This window comes from Pleurodeles waltl, chromosome 9 (assembly GCF_031143425.1).
Source record: "Pleurodeles waltl isolate 20211129_DDA chromosome 9, aPleWal1.hap1.20221129, whole genome shotgun sequence".
NCBI classification, from domain to species: Eukaryota; Metazoa; Chordata; class Amphibia; order Caudata; family Salamandridae; genus Pleurodeles; species Pleurodeles waltl.
Window position 1 is genome coordinate 734,047,257 of NC_090448.1, and position 21,065 is coordinate 734,068,321.

Genomic DNA, 21,065 nt, shown 5'->3' on the forward strand with positions numbered 1-21,065 from the left:
ATTTTCTCGTCTTGGGTTTCCACATGAAATCCTCACGGACCAGGGGACCCCTTTTATGTCCACCTTAATGAAACAAGTGTGTAAAACATTGGGGATAGCTCAGATCAGAACCTCCGTTTACCATCCTCAAACGGACGGATTAGTCGAAAGATATAATCGAACCATTAAAACCCTGCTGAGAAAGACTATCAATGAGACAGGGAAGGATTGGGATCAAAAGTTACCCCTAGTGTTGTACGCCATACGGACACATGAGCAAGCATCCACGGGGCATAGCCCCTTTGAGTTGGTCTTCGGACGCCAACCTCGGTCCCTTTTAGACATGGCGGTAGAATCCTGGGAGGCCGAGGCTGAGGAAGCAGGGACTCCTTTGTTAGAATATGCGGAAAAATTGAGGAACCACCTACACCGCTTATGGACCGACGTACACGCAAACCTGGAACAGGCCCAACAAACACAAAAGTCCTATTATGACAAAGGAAGTAAACTACGGGTTTTCCAACCCGAGGACCAGGTCCTAATAATGAGACCCACCTCCGACCATAAACTCCTGGCCAAATGGCAGGGCCCATATCGAGTAATCAAAGCAGTTTCCCCTGTCACCTACCTTATCGAAATATCCTCCCGTCCAATAAAAACACAAATATATCATGTAAACCTGCTAAAAAAATGGGAGACCCCCGCACAACCTGAACGTTCCACAGAAATGGGTCAGTTTGTGTGTCCCGACAAGACCCTAGATATCGAGTTCTACCCTACCAACCCCGATACTGAAAGTACCCTACCCATAGTAGACGATATTTTACCTGAAGGGCAAAAGCAACAAGCCCTTAAGGTTTTAAAACAATGGCAACCCCTCTTTTCAGAGAAACCAGGAAAGACGTTTTTAATTCACCATAAAATACGCACAAGCTCCGGGCAGATCACCAGAGAACGCCCGTATCGTATTCCAGAAGCTAGAAAACACATAATCGAAGAAGAAATCAAAACAATGTTATCCCTAGGGGTCATCGAACCGTCCACTAGTCCCTGGTGTTCACCAGTTGTCCTAGTACCGAAGCCTGATGGTAGCGTCAGGTTTTGCATAGATTTCCGCAAACTGAACTCAAACTCCCTATTCGACACCTATCCCATCCCTAGGGTGGACGATGTTCTCGAAAAACTAGGGAAAGCAAAATACATGTCTACTATCGACCTGACTAAAGGGTATTGGCAGATTCCCTTAGCTCCTCCAGATAGAGAAAAAACAGCTTTTTCTACCCAGTCCGGGTTATATCAATTCACAGTACTGCCTTTTGGGCTTCATGGAGCCCCTGCAACCTTTCAGAGGTTGATGGATAGGATTCTAAAACCCTATCCTGCATTCTCCGCTGCGTATCTAGATGATGTAGTCGTATTTAGTGAAACATGGGAGGACCACTTAATACACCTACAGAGAATATTCCAAGCCCTTCAAACTGCTGGTTTGACGGCCAATCCCAAGAAATGTGTGATAGGTAAAACCGACATCTCCTATTTGGGATATCGGATTAATCAGGGTACACTACAACCTCAAAATGGGAAGGTGGATGCCATTTTACATGCCCCTCTTCCGCACACGAAAAAGGAATTACGCTCCTTTTTAGGATTAGTGGGCTATTATCGGCGCTTCATTCCACATTACTCCACCTTAGCAGCACCTCTTACGGACCTACTCACTAAACGATATCCCAATCGTCTTTTGCCTTTTTCGGAGACGCAAAACGCGAGTTTTGAACAGTTGAGAGTTTCCTTAACCTCCGATCCCATCCTGCACTGCCCAGATTTTACGAAGCCGTTTCACCTCTACACTGACGCATCGGATGTTGGGCTTGGAGGGGTTCTGACTCAGCCAGATAGCGAGGGGCTTGACCATCCGGTGGTCTACATCAGTAGAAAACTGTTTTCCCGGGAACGTAACTATCCAATTATAGAGAGAGAGTGCTTGGCTATCAAGTGGGCCATTGACTGTTTGCAGTACTATCTCCTAGGGCGGCCGTTTATACTATTCACGGATCACGCTCCTCTTACGTGGCTGGCTGCGCATAAAGATTCTAACTCCAGGATACTGCGATGGTTCCTTGAACTGCAACCATTCTCCTTTCAGGTTCGGCACGTCCCTGGATCTCACCAGGCCCCCGCTGATTATCTGTCCCGATTTCCTCTGTCTTCGCCTGTCCTGGAACAGGACAGTTCTTGGGGAAGGGTGTGTGACCGGGCCGCCCCGGGCAACAGCGGGGAACCGGCAGAAACGGAACCGCTACGGCCGCGTTCCCAGGTTCCCCTGGAAACGCGCCCGCGACGAGGCCAGCGTCCTGAGGTTGCCTCGGCAACCTCCGGTGACGCGGAGGCTCCGGATTGGCCACCAGGCGGCCAAAAGACGGAAGCTCCGGTCGAGAGAGAAGGAGCCGGGAAGGAAGAGAGGAAGGAGAACGACGGCGGCGGCGGCGAACCGAAGGAGGAAGAGAGAGACGGCGACAAGGACATCGGAGGAGGACCCCAGTGGCCTGGAAGCGGCGGAACCCGAACCCAGAGGAACAGCGCCCGACCGGAAGCAGGGGAGACCAGCCCAGACCGACGAGAGGACCTCCACAGAGCCAGCCACGACCCTGGAGGGTCGTGGCTCTACAAGGTACGGTCCTTCTGGACAAACCGAGGGGCACAATAAAAGGGGAGAAACGCTGGGGAAGGGAGGAAGGCAGGGTGAGGGGAGGGAGTAGAGAAGGGCACTTTAGAGAGCACCGGGAGAGCACAAAAGGGTAAAGTACGGAATATACACAAGCCCTGAAGTCCTCACTGGCACCTATATCACACATAAAACCCCCCCCCCCTCCTTAAACCTTTTCCCAGTAAAACATATAAGTAGAAGACGTGGTATAAGGCGTCCGTTCCACTCACCAGCGGTATGTGTTCCCTTTTCTTATATGTCACATCCGGGACCTGACGAGGACGATCCGGTACGCCACCTAGAGAAAAGGAAGAAAAGGGACACAGATTAGAAGGAAGATATTCACCACTCCAGAGAAGAAACTGGCGCTAAACGTCGTACTGACTTTTCATCAGTTCTTATTTCAAATTACTAATAAATACTTACCTCAAAAACCCAAATTTACCTCTCCTGAGTGTCTATACTGTGGGGACTGTCTACAGCGCCAATTCGGTGTGCCGCCGTGACCCACCTCCAAAGCCAGCTCAACAGTAATAGGGGCATGAACAGTCAAGGCCCTGGGCTCAATCGTAGCCTCTCTAACCCAGGACATGAACTCTTGCGAAGCCAAGAAAAGATCCAACCGGGCATAGGTCTTGGTCGCCGCAGAATAAAAAGAATAATCCCGCAGGGTTGGATCGGACTTCCTCCAGACATCCTCAAGCCCACACTCCGCCAACCATTGACGCCCCATCTCGCACACTGCCCCAGTCTGTCCAAAGCGTTGGCCCGATCGATCAAGCTCGTTATCCATAACTAAATTAAAATCCCCCCCTATTAGAATAGCGCTATCGGGCGAGCTAATGACAGGGGAGATTGACTGTCTCAAAAAGGCCTCTTGTTGGGCATTCGGGGCATAAAGGGAGGCAACAGTAAAGAAGAACGTCCCAAGTCGCATTCTAACAGCCAGGAGTCTACCAGGAATTTCGTGCACCTTTCCAACTATTTCCCCGGGGAACATCCTCGAAAGCAATATCGCCACCCCCGCATGTTTCGTAGTAGTTGAGGACCAGAACTGCTGAGGGAACCATCGTGAGCGCATACGGAACGTATCTATATGTAACAAGTGGGTCTCTTGTAATAGCCAACTGCTCTAAGCTCGACAGAATCGCTAACCGTTTGGTTGTGTTGTTCAACCCCGAACATTCAAACTTATACATTTAACTGTCATGTCGTCACCGAGGGTAGGTCACCCAATGGCAAGGGGGCACGGGGGCGCATCTCCATGATTACTCCCAAACCGGACTCCCAGGGAAGCACAACAATACACAACCATTTCGCACAACAGGTGCCCATAACCATATAGTCCTCTCCCCACCTTCTCCAAAGAGGAAAATGTCTCGACTGGGCCGTGGAACCCCCTCAAGTTCACCTGCCAAGCCCATCCTCCCCGCCACCCAGGCCCCTCCTTGACAGCCCATAGTTAAACAACTAGGCGACCCCCTGCTAAGCAATTGTCACCAGTCGCCCCAGACTCATAGATAGTCCCAGCTGCCACATTGTTCACTGCCGACTTCCGCTCCGATAACTGCTCCGACGTGGTAGGTCTCTGTCGCTTTCTCTTTATCTCCTTTCTCCTCCAACTCGGTCGGACCTCTCCACTCGGGCCCGGTTGCACGCTCAAGTCCTGGCCACCCTCCGCCAGGTCCAGGATCCGGTTCGCTTCCGATATGGATTTCACCTGATGGAGCTGACCCTTCCAGCGAAAGATAAGGTGAAACGGGTGGCCCCAAGAATATGACACATCCTGAGCACGCAAATGTTCCGTAATAGGTTTAAATTCCCGACGCCTCTGCAGAGTTCGTGCCGAGAGGTCCTGAAATAATTGAAGCTGGAGCCCTCTAACTTGAATCTGCGGCAGATTGAGAGCCCGTTGCAGTATACTTTCCTTAAGCCCATAATTGTGGACACAGGCCAGGATGTCCGGAGGGTGATCTCCCTCAACCCGAGCTCGACCCACCCGGTGCACTCTATCCAACATAATCTCTCGGGACTCCCCCAGGCCAAGAACTGAGCGAAATAATTCCACCACAAACTCTCCAATGTCGTCCTTCTCTGCTCCAGGCGGTGCTCCTCTAATGCGGATATTACGCCGGCGTGAGCGATTCTCTAGGTCCTCCACCGTAATCTGGAGGAGGTCCTGTTGCTCCCGCAAGCGGATGCATTCTTGTTGGAGATCCGTCACCTCCTCTCCCCGGGAGATTTCACCATCTTCCACCTGCGACACCCGCTCACCGAGGGAGGTGACTTCTGCTCTCAGTTCTTTCACCTCGTGGGAGATATCCCGACGAAGCTCCTGAAGATCTCTCCTGAGCGAGTCGAACAGGGAGGCAAGAAAACCCCTCGTAACTGGGGCCCCCTCGTCGTCCTCCACCTCGCCCCTCTCCTCCGGGGCCTCACAGCAGGTGGCTCCTCCGATGCTCCCCCGTGAGCATGTCTCTCACCGACCGCTCTCTCTTGCCCTTAGTAGACGCCATCACTCCAGTACCTTGGCGCATCGGGCGTCGAGATCGATCTAGGCCTTCTCAAAATACACCCGCGGGCCACCCCAGACACAACGAAGGGGCCAGCCACCACTAACCTCCTTTCAGCGTGGCGAGGCACTTCTCCTCTCAGCCGCTCCTTATTTCCTGGCGTCAGTAGAAACCTCCAAGGGCCACCCGCCCCGACAGTCCATGGGCTCCGGGTCCCATCTCACCAGCGGCTGCACATCACCTAGGAACCGGATACCTGGTCCAGCTGCGCCACCAATCCCCACTGCACGATGGTGACACACCGCTCTGCTCGGCCACTCCTCCAGTCACGGCGCCAGTAAAATCCCCCGCGGGCCGCCCGCACCGCTGATGTATCGGGCCCAGGGCCCACTCACCCAAGGGCCGCCCGTTGCCCCAAATCAGAGCGCTGGTTCAGCAGGAGCCGGCCCGTGCCTCCCGCCGCTGGCCCAGCCCCCACCGCCACAGGCACCAGTCCACTGGTACCTCAAATATGTAAATCGGCCACGCGGGGCACCAGCGGCACCGCGCCCCCCTGGGTCGCTGCTGCGCTGTTCACTGCTCCCGGGGCCGCGAGGCTCAAGACCGCCTCGCAGCCCAAGCCGCCTCAGGGCACGCCCGTCCTCTCCGGGCGTCAGCCCAGGCCCCGCGGCACCGCCGTCCCACTCTGGGAAGGCGCGGGCGTTTCAAGCCCCTCGGGGCTTCTCTCTGTCCGGGGCGACCGACATGCTCCGTCGGACCCCCTGCTAGACCCCCACTGGGGCCGCCACACTATTGTTGAGGCCCGGGCGGCGAAGCAAGGACGGAACACGTCTGCTCACGCCGCCATGCCGGCCACGCCCCCTTCGGACTTCCATTTTTTCAGTGTTGAGTTTAAGACAGTTGTCCTTCATCCAGTCCGCTACGTTCATCATGCATCGGTGGAAGTTGGCTTTTGTGGTGGAGGGATCTTCGGACAGTGAGAGGATGAGCTGTATGTCGTTGGCATAGGAGATTATGTTGAATCGGTGTGATCTGACGGTGATGGCCGGGGGGGTCATGTAGGTTTTGAAGAGGGTCAGGCTGAGCGAAAATCCTTGGGAGACTCCACAGATGGTCTTCTTGGGGTCTGAGGTGAATGGTGAGAGATGGATACTTTGGGTTCTGCTGGTGAGGTATGAGACAATCCATTTGAGGGCATTTTATTGAATCCTGACGTGGTGGAGTCTGTTGATCAGGATGTGGTGGGAGACAGTGTCAAGTGTGGCAGACAGGTCAAAGAAGGATGAGGGCTGCTTTTTCCTCACAGTCCAGGAGAACTTTGATGTCATCTGTGGCTGCAATCAGGCTGTCTCTGTGTTGTGGTTAGCACAAAATCCAGATTGGGAGGGGTCCAGAGGTTGTGGTCTTCTAGGTGTTGGGTGAGTTGCTGGTTGATCAATTTTTCAAGGACTTTTGCTGAATAAGGGAGGCCTCACTTAAGCTTGTTTCTCCAGACGTCCAGAAGGAGGCTGTGTTGTTGGAGGTATTCAGGAACCTTCCTGAGCTTGTCGTCGATTGTCTTGCTTCCGAGGTTGAAGACATGGTGGGGCAAGGGTCTGTGGGTGCTCCCGAGTGTACATAGTTCCTGATGGAGATAGTGTCTTGCATGCTGAGGAGTTCCCAGTGGGTGAAGGGCTCATGTTTGTGCATGTGAGCTGGTTGATGCTGTCTGCGGTGGAGGGTTGGCGTTCAAGGTTTTTGTAGATGGTTGAGATCTTTTTGTGTGAGAAGACTGCAAGGTTGGTGCACAGTTCCTGAGAGAAAGTGATACAGCAGATGGGATACCCATCACATTTGTGACGGAGTATTCCTTCCGCCAAGATTGAAATCAGGCCCAGAATCCCTTTCCCACACAACTACTTCACCTCTAAATGAGAAGCAATTACAAAAAATGAACGCAAAAACATCATTTTTTAGATTACAAAACAACAATGCAAAGAGACGTCTAGGCAAACTTATCAAGCTCATCAGACAGCAATCGAACCCCAACTTAAACACCAACCACATAAGCTCCTCCTACGAAACTTGCAAAGCGTTTGCATCTTTCTTTGAAGAAGAAAATAGAGAAAATCAAACTCTCCATCTCATCTGACACAGACTCATCTAAGTTGAAGCAGATGAACCTCACAGCACCAACAAACGAATAATGGAGCACAGCAGAGACCACTCTCACCATGCGCACTAAAATGACCAAAAATGGTGCATTATGGGATAAATTTGAAATTCTTAACAAATTATACATCAAGATGATCACAACATCCTTGAAAACCACTGTACCCTTCATGGACTCTATATTCTCATCACTTGCTAAAGACTTCAGTCGCCTAACTTCCCCCCCAGAGGATGAGGATCATCACTGCTTTGCCTACCTAGGATTGGACAAGTGGCTCTGCACCTGAAAAAGACAAACACTGATCCATAGGAACTATACAATTAAAGCCAAGTAACCAATACACCCCTCCTGGCATAAATCCTTGAAAAGTGCATCCAAAACCAACTCTGCAATCACACTGGACCACTTAACTTGCTTGACGACTACCAACCGGACTTCAGAACAGGTTGCGGTATGGAAATGGCTATATTATTTCACATCATGGATGAGGCTTTCAGAATCATGGACCCAAACATTCCCTCACTCTTTCTTCAGTGTTTGACACGGTTAACCATGATATTCTGCTGGAGAGGCTGGAGTACAGGATGGGCGGATGGGCTTCACAGGAAATGTACTCAAATGTTTTACATCTTATCTAAATAACAGCTCACAAACTCGAAGATTCTGAATCTAAACCATCATCGATCAGGTTCGAAGTATCCCAAGGCTCAACCACCCCCCCCCCCACATTCAAGCTATACATGCACCCACTGACGAAAAACCTTCATCAATCAAATATTGCATACAACATGTATGCTGATGACACATAATTATATCTAAAAGTATTCTCCGCTAATGACAATATCCAACTAAGTGACGCTGTCAAAGAAGTCCAAAATTGATTGGTTACCCAAAACCACCTCATACTAATCTCCATGAAGATTGAATTTCTCTTTCTTTCGCTGCCACATTGTTCCCCACCAGTACAAGATGGCTTAAACACCTCAACACTATCATCTGAAAACCCATAATCATTGGGTCCACAAAATCTCTGGGAATTACTTTAGACAAAAACCTGGACATGTAGAGACACATCAGTACCTCCAACAACTGTGCTCTTTATCAACTAAGCCTCCTCAAGAAGATCCAACCATTCATACCACCCCAAGATCTCAAGAATGCAGTGCAAGCCTTGGTAGTATCCAGGCTTAACTACGGAAGTGCCACCCTAACTGGTATACCAAAAACTCACCTTTCAGTACTTGGGGCAACCCTTAAAGCTGCAACAAGTCCTTGACCACATAAATCCATCTCTCATAGTACTTGAGTAGCTCCCCATTGAAGCCAGAAGCATTCTCAAAATAGCCTGTTTATCTCACAAAGCACTACATACTGGTACTCCTAAATGCATAGCACACAGTTTGACCATCTCAATCAGAAACCAATCTCAACTTCACATCAACTCACTAGGATTGGAACCACCAACATTCAAGAAAAAAAACACATACACTTGCACTTTTCCAGCACAGCACCCCAAATATGGAATTCACTTTCACTCAAGCTTCACACAAACCCATCAGCTGCTATTTTCAAGAAGGAAGTCACCTTTTTCCCTACTTTGCCTTATCCTCTATTGGGTCTTATTGTATTATGGCTTATTGCATTGTGTATCTTTTTGCCATGTACAGCACTCTGATACGCTTGGATCATGATCAAAAACTCTTTAAATAATTAGTTAAGTGCAAAGGAAGAGACCTGAGGAAGAGAAGTCTATGATCGGTAAACATCCTTTTTTACGACTTTTTTATTACGAAAGTCGTGGTTAACGAAAGCGTAACAACGCTTTTTTTAACCACGCCTTCGTATTTTTGTGCCTTAACTACGTATGTTCTGAACAACAAACATGCGTGATTAAGGTACAAAGAAGGGAGTTGGCGAAGGTAAGTGGTGGGTTTAGGTTTTGGGGTGGGGTTGGGGGGTGGGGCGTTTTTGGTTTTGGGGAGGGGGTGGGGGGTCAGGGGGTTTTAGGTTTTGGGGTGGGGTTGGGGCGTTTTTGGTTTTGGGGAGGGGGTGGGGGGCCAGGGGGTTTTAGGTTTTGGGGTGGGGTTGGGGGGGTGGGGCGTTTTTGGTTTTGGGTAGGGGGTGGGGGTTAGGGGGTTTTAGGTTTTGGGGTGGGGTTGGGGGGGTGGGGCGTTTTTGGTTTTGGGGAGGGGGTGGGGGGTCAGGGGGTTTTAGGTTTTGGGGTGGGGTTGGGGGGGTGGGGCGTTTTTGGTTTTGGGGAGTGGGTGGGGGGTCAGGGGGTTTTAGGTTTTGGGCTGGGGTTGGGGGGGTGGGGCGTTTTTGGTTTTGGGGAGTGGGTGGGGGTCAGGGGGTTTTAGGTTTTGGGGTGGGGTGGGGTGAGGGATGTAGGGTGAATGGTGCCTATTGCTAATGATTTTAGCAGGAATGCCTTTACAACGAAATATCGTTGTTAAGGCATTCGTGGTAAAAACATTAGTAGTAAGGACGAGGTCGGTGTTCCGACCTCGTTGTTAAGGTTAGTAGATGTTTTTAATTCGGTGTTCCGTCATATAATCCTATGGTCCCTTGGTCAACCTTAGCCAACTTGGCACCACCCCGATGGGAAAGGGAACTAGTTCCAGAGCCAGCTAAGTAAACTTGAAGAGGATAGTATTTCTCATTTCCTGAAACACATCCCTGACTGGGACACCAGACACCTCAAGGGTAGAAAGACACTGCCATGTTTTATTTTACTCAGAATGGTGCCCTGTGAGATAGTTTGCAGTAAGGCAAACTAGATGTGAAACAAAAGTTGGAATTGCTGTCCCTGGGAATTCTTTCTCCTTTGTTATGAAGTGTCCAGCATTGTCCCACCCACTGGCTTGTGAATCCTGTAACAGTGGCACCTCACACACAGCTCATGAGAATACTCTCTGGACCTGTGGAAGAACAACCAAGGATTTGACCTGCTCTATGTGATCAGTTTTTTGAAGTTACCAAATGACCAGGTACAACTAGATCTGTGCTGGATCATGCTGGAGTGAGTCTTGCCCCCTAAATGCTGCCCCTGGGAGTCTTAGAAAAGACAAAGAGGAGCTGCTCCAGAAAGTCTGAAAACCTGGGACTTAAACATTTGAATGACTTCCGAAACTTCCAGAGTTTCACGGGGACCTCACAGTAAAACTGTCCTATTGTAAGGCGACTTTGTTAGATACAGCTTCTTTTGTGCACCACTGGAGGAATACGAGATCCAGAAACAGAGGCTAAGTCCAAAGGTAGAAAAGGAGGAAAAAATTTCCACCAGAAAAGAGGAATTCAGTGACTGTGAAATTAGAATTTTCTCACTAGGAGCTTTTTCACCAAAACCAATGGATTCAGTGGAACTTCGTCCAATGGCTATCTGACTTCAAAAGGACTTGGTTGGATATGGTCTGCAACCCAAGCCTAAGTCAGAAGATAAAGGCCCTCATTACAACCCTGGCGGTTGATGATAAAGCGGCGGTAATACCGCCAACAGGCCGGCGGTAAAAAAATGACTTATGACCACGGCCGAAACGCCCAGACAGACAGCCACTTTAACACACTGACCGCCACGGCGGTAGCAACAAGCACCACGGCGGTAACCGCCAACAGCCAGGCAGAAGACAATGTTCCGCCCATTGTATTAAGACAGGCCTATCCGCCACCTTTTCCGGGGCGGTACCAATGACATCAAAAGCACGGCGAAAACAGAACACAGAAGTCAAAGGACTCACCTCTGGAGACTCAGGGAACAATCACGACGTCATGGAGCCCGAGTTGCACATCTTCCCCATGCTTGTATACCTCTTCATGCATTACGAACATCAACGCCGGCGAAAACGACCACGGTGAGTACTGCTGCCTAGCACACAAGGGAGGGAGGGAGGAAAAAGAGAGTGACACTCACATGCAACACCCTCACCCCCAACACCATACACACAAACAGATGCAGTGACATTACATATCCACCCCGTACCCCTCAGGGATAATGCAAGGACAAAAGGAATTGATTTAAGTGAGTGTAATAAGATAAAATAGTAGAAATATGTGATTCAAAATGAAAACAGTATATACATATATACAAATGGAGGGACACTGCCCAGTCCTCAATGTCCGTCGGCCACAGGGCCACTACACATAGGCCAAGGCCCCATCTCACTCCTGCAACAACACGGAGAGAACACTGCACGGGCATCAGGTTGAAAATACACAGGCACCTCAAGGGGATGGGGAATGGGGAGGCACCTCAGCCGGAAGATGGTACAACACCACTGGTCCTGGAGGGGGCTACATGCCCTGTGTAATGTCCTGGGGAGTGCAAGGCCACAGTCTCTTAAGTGTGTGGTTTGCCCACTGCTTGGTCCTGGGGAGTGCAAGGCCACAGTCTCTCAAGTGGGTGGTTTGCCCACTGCTTGGCCATGGGGAGTGCAAGGCCACAGTCTCTCAAGTGGGTGGTTTGCCCACTGCTTGGTCCTGGGGAGTGCAAAGCCACAGTCTCTCTAGTGGATGGCTTCTCCACTGGTTCTGGAGGGGGCCTTGTGCCCAGTGTGCTTCATCCTGGCAAGGATGCGGTGAGTGGATGGCTTCTTCCACTGGTTCTGGACGGGGCCTTGTGCCCAGTGTGCTTCATCCTGGCAAGGATGCGGTGAGTGGATGGCTTCTTCCACTGGTTCTGGAGGGGGCCCTGTGCCCAGTGTGCTTTATCCTGGCAAGGAGGGGGTGAGTGGATGGCTTCTTCCACTGGTTCTGGAGAGGGCCTTGTGCCCAGTGTGCTTCATCCTGGCAAGGATGCAGTGAGTGGATGGCTTCTTCCACTGGTTCTGAAGGGGGTCTTGTGCCCAGAGTGCTTCATCCTGGCAAGGATGCAATGAGTGGATGGCTTCTTCCACTGGTTCTGGAGGGGCCTTGTGCCCTGTGATGCAGCTCTTGGGGAGTGCAAGGTCACAGTCTCTCACCTGGTTGTCACACCTACGGGATTTGCAGGGTCCAGGACACACTACAGTCCATGGAGGCAGGGCTACACACTGCCCGCCGGTGGTGATGGTTGCTGAGTAGTGGTAGTGGCGGGACTTGTGTCTTGAATGCCAGTGGTGGGGGGAGGCTCCAGCCCATCTCCTGCAGCCTCGGACGCCCACCCACTGGGGCTGCTGTTGGCGGTGCTGGTGGCGGTGCAGGCAGTGGTGGGGGGAGGTTCCATCCCTTCCCCTGCAGCCTTGGATGGCTGCCCATTGGGGCTGCTGCTTCTAGTGGTGGTTGTGGTGGCGGTGCAGGCAGTGGTGGGGGAGGCTCCAGCCCTTCCCCTGCAGCCTCAGACGGCTGAACCACCAGGGTTGGTGGTGGGGGCTCAGAATCAGTCCCAGCCCCAGGCCTCCTGTCCTCCTGCCTGCTGGTGCAAGCCCCTTGCCCTTCTCTTTGGCAGCCGGTGGTGCCTCCTTGCCCTTTCCCTTAGCAGATAATAGTGCCTCCTTGCCCTTCCCTTTGGCAGCTGGTGGTGCCTCCTTGCCCTTCCCTTTGCCAGCTAGTGGTGCCTCCTTTCACTTTCCTTTGCCAGCTGGTGGTGCCTCCTTGCCCTTCCCTTTAGAAGCTGGTGGTGCCTCCTTGCCCTTCCCTTTGGCAGCTGGTGCAGGCACACATTCAGTGCTGATGGCTGGTTCCCTGGAGCCTCTCCCACCTGCAGTAGCTGTCAACACTACTGTGGCCGTGAACTGGGTGGCTGAGGTGCTCTTCTGGGTTCTGACCACCCCAGCCTGACGTGAAGGACGGGGGAGGGGTAGGGAAGAGGTCAACAGTGGAGTGTAAAAGCTTCTTAGGGACATTGGGGCGGGAAGAGGATGAAGGTTTGGGAGTGAAGGAAGAGGGGGTGGTTGTAGGAGGTGTCTGTCTGCTGATTTTGGGTACAGGTGCATGGGCTGGATGCTGGATGCTGGATGCTGGATGCTGGATGCTGTTCTGTGGTGGATGGCTGTCGGGTGTCTGAGTGCTTGCGTTGTGTACTTTGGGAGGAGGGGGCACAGACACAGTGGGAGAGGACACAGGGGATGTGTACATGGATTTGGGGGTGGTGACTGCCAGTGAGGGGTGTGTAGTGATAGGCGTGATGGTGATGGAGGTAGTGGATGAGATTGTAGTGTATGCAGGTGTGAGTGGAGACGCTACTGGAAGGGAGGTGGAGGACGAGGAGGAGGGGGACACAGTGGAGGCAGGGGATGTTGGTATGTCTGTATCTGGATGGTGTTTGTGTGGGTAAACATCCTTTTTTACGACTTTTTTATTACGAAAGTCGTGGTTAACGAAAGCGTAACAACGCTTTTTTTAACCACGACTTCGTATTTTTGTGCCTTAACTGCGTATGTTCTGAACAACGAACATGCGTGGTTAAGGTACAAAGAAGGGAGTTGGCGAAGGTAAGTGGTGGGTTTAGGTTTTGGGGTGGGGCGTTTTTGGTTTTGGGGAGGGGGTGGGGGGTTAGGGGGTTTTAGGTTTTGGGGTGGGGTTGGGGGGTGGGGCGTTTTTGGTTTTGGGGAGGGGGTGGTGGTTAGGGGGTTTTAGGTTTTGGGGTGGGGTTGGGGGGGTGGGGCGTTTTTGGTTTTGGGGAGGGGGTGGGGGGTCAGGGGGTTTTAGGTTTTGGGGTGGGGCGTTTTTGGTTTTGGGGAGTGGGTGGGGGGTCAGGGGGTTTTAGGTTTTGGGGTGGGGTTGGGGGTGGGGCGTTTTTGGTTTTGGGGAGTGGGTGGGGGTCAGGGTGTTTTATTTTTTAGGGTGGGGTTGGGGGGGTGGGGCGTTTTTGGTTTTGGGCAGTGGGTGGAGGGTCAGGGGGTTTTAGGTTTTGGGGTGGGGTTGGGGGGGTGGGGCGTTTTTGGTTTTGGGGAGTGGGTGGGGGGTCAGGGGGTTTTAGGTTTTGGGGTGGGGTTGGGGGGGTGGGGTGAGGGATGTAGGGTGAATGGTGCCTATTGCTAATGATTTTATCAGGAATGCCTTTACAACGAAATATCGTTGTTAAGGCATTCGTGGTAAAATCATTAGTAGTAAGGACGAGGTCGGTGTTCTGACCTCGTTGTTAAGGTTAGTAGTTATTTTTAATTCGGTGTTCCGTCATATAATCGTTTGTGTGAGTGCCTGTGGGATGATGTGTGGTGCTTGTGTTTGCCTGGGCCACTCCTGTGTGTTGTCTTGTGTGCATGCTGGTCTGCCTGTGTGCTTGGGATAGGTTGGGGTTGAGGGGAATGGGATTGGGTAGAGGAAGTTGCAAGGGGGAGGCTAGAAACAGGGAGAATGGCTGCAATCAGGGAGGAGGCCGGAGCCTGGATTGATCTCTGTGGGGCCGCCATGACAGAGTGAATGCCCTCCAGGAATGCATTTGTTTGTTGCAAATGGGCTGCCAGCCCCTGGGTGGCATTCACTATGGTTGACTGCCCAACAGATATAGATCGCAGGAGGTAAATAGCCTCCTCAGTCAGGGCAGCAGGGCTAACTGGAGCAGAGCCTGAGGTGCCTGGGGCGAATGAGATGCCCACCCTCCTGGGTGACCGGGCACAGGAAACACGCTGAGGGGCTGCAGAGGGGCACCACGGGTCCAACATGGGACCTACCCTGCAATGTCCAGCCTGGCCTAGGGGCACCCACAGGCCCACATCCCCCACCCGGACACCACCCCACCATGCGCAAGTAGTATATTGGGAACCTGTACTCACCCCCTTGTGGCTGCAGTTATGCCCTAAAGCGCCCATCCAGCTCCAGATAGACCACCGCCAGTATGCAGGCCATCAGGGGGATCAGGGTTCGATGAGCATCCCTTCCTCGTTGGGAGGCCATCCCCAGCTGGACCTCTGCCTTCTTCCTTGCCCAGCGTCTCAGGTCCTCCCACCGTTTGCAACAGTGGGTGCTCCGCCTGCCATAGAATAGACCCCTAGGGTCTGCAAATCCTTGGCGATGGCACGCCATATACCCTTTTTCTGAAGGGTGCTGACCTGCAGAAAAATACACATAGAAAAAGGTATCAGTCAGACCGTCCGGCCTGTTACACTCATGGCCCACTGTAGCCCTCACATCCCCTTACACACAGACATTGCCCACCATAAATGCATCACGCTGCCCAGACCGCTTCCACCAACCCCGCCTCTACATGAGGCCCTCACACACAGCACTCCATGCATTCATACCCCTTGCATTGTGCTCACAGTGTACTCACCTGTTGGTCTGGAGGCCCATACAGCATTCGGTACTGGGGTAGGACCACATCCACCACTCTCTCCAACTCCACAGCGGTGAAGGCAGGGGCCCTTTCCCCAGTGACACGAGTCATGGTCAGTTCCAGACACAGGACACAGCAGTACTTGCAGTCTGGGTCCTCTCCTGTTGAAGGTCAGGTAGCAAGTGAGTGAACAGATAGAAAATAGCTGTCACGTCTGCAGCGGTGCATACCGTCACTGCTGGCGTACATCACCATTGGCCACTGTAACCCATAGAGCCCAATGACAACCAATGAGGAGTTGCACAGTGGTACTCGACAGCCTCCTGCAACTGCGCACAACATCAGCAGCATTACCTAATTTCCACATGTCCATCCAGCCAATAAAGGCGGACGCCATTTCAGGGGGGGGGGGGCAAGCCATGGCACCTAACTGCATCACAGTACACATAGGCACCTTTTGGGACTATCCAACAAAATACTGTTACAGTCACAACATGCAATGCAGTGTAGTGTTTGGAAATGTGGAATACTGACCAGGTGCTCCCCGTTTTGCCACCTAGATTACAACCGCTGAGGATGAATAGGAGATGGAGACATCCCCCCCTGTACAGAACCCTGGTGGACTTGACAACAATGGAGGACAGGCATATTATCCTCACCTATAGACTGGACAGGGCCACACTCACAGAGCTGTGTGCCTAATTGGAGCCTGACCTGATATCTGCTATCTGTCACCCCACTGGGATCCCCCCTCTTGTGCAAGTCCTATCTGTGCTCCATTTCTTAGCAACTGGCTCCTTCCAAATGACAGTGGGCTTGGCAGCAGGAATGTCACAGCCAACGTTCTCAATAGTGCTGACCAGAGTGTTGTCTGCCCTGATTAAACACATGCGCAGCTACATTGTTTTCCCCCAGGTGGAGGATTTGGCCATAGTGAAAGCTGACTTCTATGCAATGGGACATATCCCCAACATCATTGGGGCAATCGATGGTACACATATTGCATTTGTCCCCCCTGGAGAAATGAACAGGTGTTCAGAAATCGAAAGAGCTTTCACTCCATGAATGTTCAGATAGTGTGCCTGGCGGACCAGTACATCTCCCACGTCAATAGAAAGTATCCTGGGTCTGTGCATGATGCCTTTATCCTGAGAATAGCAGCATCCCATATGTGATGGGTCAACTCCAGAGGCACCGGGTGTGGCTAATAGGTGAGCCCTGGTTCCCACCCAGTGTATGTTGGTGTATGGGTATGGTGTTAGCCATAAGGGTTAGTGTGTGGCTAACAGGTATCCCTCGATATTTGCAGGTGACTCTGGTTACCCCAACCTCTCATGGCTACTGACCCCTGTGAGGAATCCCAGGACAGGGGCAGAGTAACGTTACAATGAGGCACATGGACGAACAAGAAGAATATTAGAAAGGGTATTCAGCCTCCAGAAGGCCAGGTTTCGTTACCTCCATCTAACTGGTGGCCCTGTACTACTCACCCAAGAAAGTCTGCCAGATAATCGTGGCATGCTGCATGTTGCATGATCTTGCCTTGAGACGCCAGGTGCCTTTGCTGTAGGAGGATTATGCTGGAGATGGGCATGTGGCAGCAGTGGACCCTGTTGACAGTGAAGATGAGGAGGCAGAGGATGAGGGTAAGGACAACAGACCAGCAATTATACAACAGCACTTCCAGTGACACACAGGTAAGACAATGTAACTACACTTTACACTGACAGTTTTGTGTTTGACATTGTACATGGCAGGCAGATTCTCCCAGTTCTATGAACACTTACTGTACCCTTTGGCATCTCTATTTTCGGATATCTGTGCCCCACCCTGGCACCTGGTGTGTTGACTGCAGCCTACTACAGGTCATTCCTATGTATGTTTTCCTGTACGGTTGTATTACAGTGTTTAAAGCTTGCTAAACGAATACTTTGATCAATCATTTGACAGACTCCATACTTGTATTTCTTAAATGGTGTTTATTTAAGTGCTAAGAAGTAGACAGGGTAGTGGAATGGGCTGGTTTGATGGTGGAGGAAAGTCCAGGATAGAGTCCAGTATATTTGTATCACAGGGGGCATAGGAAGGGGAGCAATGGCAGTTCAAGGTGGACAGGGTGACAGAGTGGGACACAAGGATGACAATCAGGAGAGTCTTATTTCCTGGCGAGGATCTTGGAAATGTTCCCTGGCTTCTGGCTGGATTGCAGGGACTGATTGTGGGGTGGTTCTCCTTCTGCAGGGGGAGGGGTGCTGGTGGCCTGACGTTCCTGTGGTGGGGCCTCCTGTCCACTAGCAGCAGCAGAGGATTAGGGCTGATCATTGGTGTGGCTAGTGTCAGGGGCCCGGTGGTGTGGCACTGCCTCCCTCATGGTGTTGGCCATGTCTGCCAGCAACCCTGCGGTGGTGACCAGGGTGGTGTGAATGTCCTTCAGGTCCTCCCCGATCCCCAGGTACTGTCCCTCCTGCAGCCGCTGAGTCTCCTGCAACTTGTCCAGTATCTGGCCCATCGTCTCCTGGGAATGGTGGTATGCTCCCAGGATGTTGGTGAGTGCCTCCTGGAGAGTTGGTTCCCTGGGCATGTCCTCCCCCTGTCGCACAGCAGCCCTCCCAACTTCCCTGTTGCGCTGTGCCTCTGTCCCGTGAACCGTGTGCCCGCTACCACTGACCCCAGGTCCCTGGTCGTCCTGTGTTTTTGGTTTGCCCTGGGGTCCCTGTAGTGGTGGACACACTGCTGATTGACGTGTCCTGGGGACAGAGGTATGGGCCCACTGGGTGGGTGCTGTACTGGTATTTCCTGAGGGGGGAGGCTCTGTGGTGATATGGGACTGTACCTGGGTAACCAACTGTCCGGTGATCCCTGATGGGCCAGGTTTGTCATCCAGATCCAGGTGTCCAGAGCTGCTGCATCACTGTGGGCCTCTTCTGTGGGCCTCTTCTGTGGGGGGACTGGATGTTGCTGGCACCTCCTCTTTGGTGACATTGTGTGGGGGACCTGTGGGGATGTAAATGCAGTGTTATTGTTTCTGCATGTGACATCTTGTGCATGGGTGTGTTGCCCTCTATGTTTGTGATTGCCCTGTCAGCTTTGCCTTGTGTGAGAAGTGATTTTGTGGGCTAGGTGATTGTCTCTAATGTGCATGCTTTAGTGATGGGTGTCCATGCAGGGCTGTGAGTGATGTCCACGCATTGGTGGTGCATGCAGGACTTGGTATTGGGATGGGTGGGTTGTGATGGTGGGGTGTGTGTGAGGTGGTGGAGTGATGGGAGTGAGGGTAGGTGTGGGGGTATGTGATGGCATGCAGGTAGGGGGGTGAAAGTAGTAAAGAGTTGACTTACCAGAGTCCAGTCCTCCTGCTACACTGCCAGGCCCTCAGGATGCAGTATTGCCAAGATTTGCTCCTCCCATGTTGTTAGTTGTGGGGGAGGAGGTGGGGATCCACCGCCAGTCCTCTGTACTGCTATCTGGTGTCTTGCTACCACGGAACGCACCTTCCCCCGTAGGTCATTCCACCTCTTCCTGATGTCAACCCTTGTTCTGGGGTGCTGTCCCACGGTGTTGACCCTATCCACGATTCTCCGCCATAGCTCCATCTTCCTAGCAATGGATGTCTGCTGCACCTGTGATCCGAATAGCTGTGGCTCTACCCGGATGACTTCCTCCACCCTGACCCTTAGCTCCTCCTCAGAGAATCTGGGGTGTCTTTGTGGTGCCATGGGTGTAGTGTGTGTGGTGTGTGTGAGGGTGTGTGGGGTGATGTGTTGGGGTGTGTGCTGTAAGGTGCGTGGATGGTGTATGGGTGATGGTGTTCTGTGGCTCTGGTTCTGTGGCTGCTCTTGGTGTCTCCCTCTCTCTGTTGGCAACTCTTTCTAGTTGTAAAGAGTTGTGGGTACTGTGTGTGTGTGTGTTTTATATTGGTGTGAGTGGGTGGGTGTGGTGTGTGTATGTGTGTCAGGTGTGTGTAGTTTGAATTGCCCAATGTAGTGTTGTTTTGTTAGGTTTCGTGTATTTTGAGCATGGCGGTATGTACCGCCAATGGTTTACCGCGGTTGAATATCCGCCACAGTGATTTGTGGGTCATAATGCTGTGGACGTAGTTCTGTTGGTGTAACGGTGTGGGTTTTGATACCGCCAGATTATCACTGACCTTTGGGCTGGCGGACTTGTGTGTATGGCTGTATAGTGACGGATTGCTATGTGTGTTTCGTAATATCTGGAGCGGTAAACCGCCGTGCCAGCGGTATGTTGGCGGCACTCAGCATCGCAGTAAGTGGGATTTACCACCAACGTCATAATGAGGGACGAAATCTTTGACTAGGATGACCGGCTTGGTGTGTCTGATCTCCACTATATCTTAGTCGGCCTAAAATTGCACCTACTTCCTGGTCAGCCATGAACAATGACTGTGAATTGGCCCCAAATGTTTTAAATCTATATCTATGGTTACCCTTATTGCATTTTAGACATTTTGGAGTCATTTTTCTTACTCTTTCTCGATCTTTAGAAATTGGTTGATGGATTTGTATTGTGCTGTGTTTTGGATTTTTAAATGTTTTGGTATACTGAGTACACAGTGTTCCTTACGTTAAACCTATCCGATCAGCACCATAGCTACCAGGGGTTGAGCCCAAGTCTATTTATTGAATATTGGTGTGTTGTGCCTAACAGGATTTTGGACTTACGTATTGTTTCGGAATGAATCATATCCTCTCCATCTAATAACCCATTTTCTTAGAAGGCGCGTCTCCATATTTTCTTCCATTTGTTTGGCAAATTTTTCATATCTCAGCATGTGTCTTATTGAATGGTAAAGGCTGGGGTCGCTATATTGCAGGATAAAAGGCTTTTCCATGTTGATTAGGTTCGTTTCAACAAGTTTAGGTAAGTTGTGTATGTTACAAATCTCGTTGCGCTTTGAGACCCGTAGGTTTTTGCTGATGTTTTAATGATGCTGAAACTGCCAAGGAATAATAATGGGAGGTCACAGATGGGATGAAGTAAATGGATTGTTCCAAGAGGCCCTTCTGTAACATTGGACGGTACATGATGTGAAAGTAAATTGATTTAATTAGTGTTGGATTGCTTTTTACCAACGCTATTTGATAGCAAGAGAAGAATCCAATTATTGCTGGAGGTGTGCAAAGATAAAATTGATTAGTGGATATTTAGTACTAATTGTTTTTTGTCACTGAACAATTGGAGTGCTTTAAATGAGGTACGCTTCTGTTGTGCACTACGCATAATTTGTCATGCATCATAAACTGAAAAAAGAGGAGTGGCCAATGACAATCAGAGGCTGATCAGTGCTACAGAAGGGAACTCGTGTATTTTAGAATTGTAGTGTGTACAGGACTGTACCTCCAACTTGGTTGCTGATGATGTGAGGAAGATGTCTCTAAATAGCGATCCAGGGCACAGACACATAGCAGGCGTTGATAAAGTGTCAGAAGATCGATACTAAAGCAATTCTGAAGAACCAGTTACTGGTGTGTTTTTGTGAGCCACACCAGCATTTTAGTGATCTGG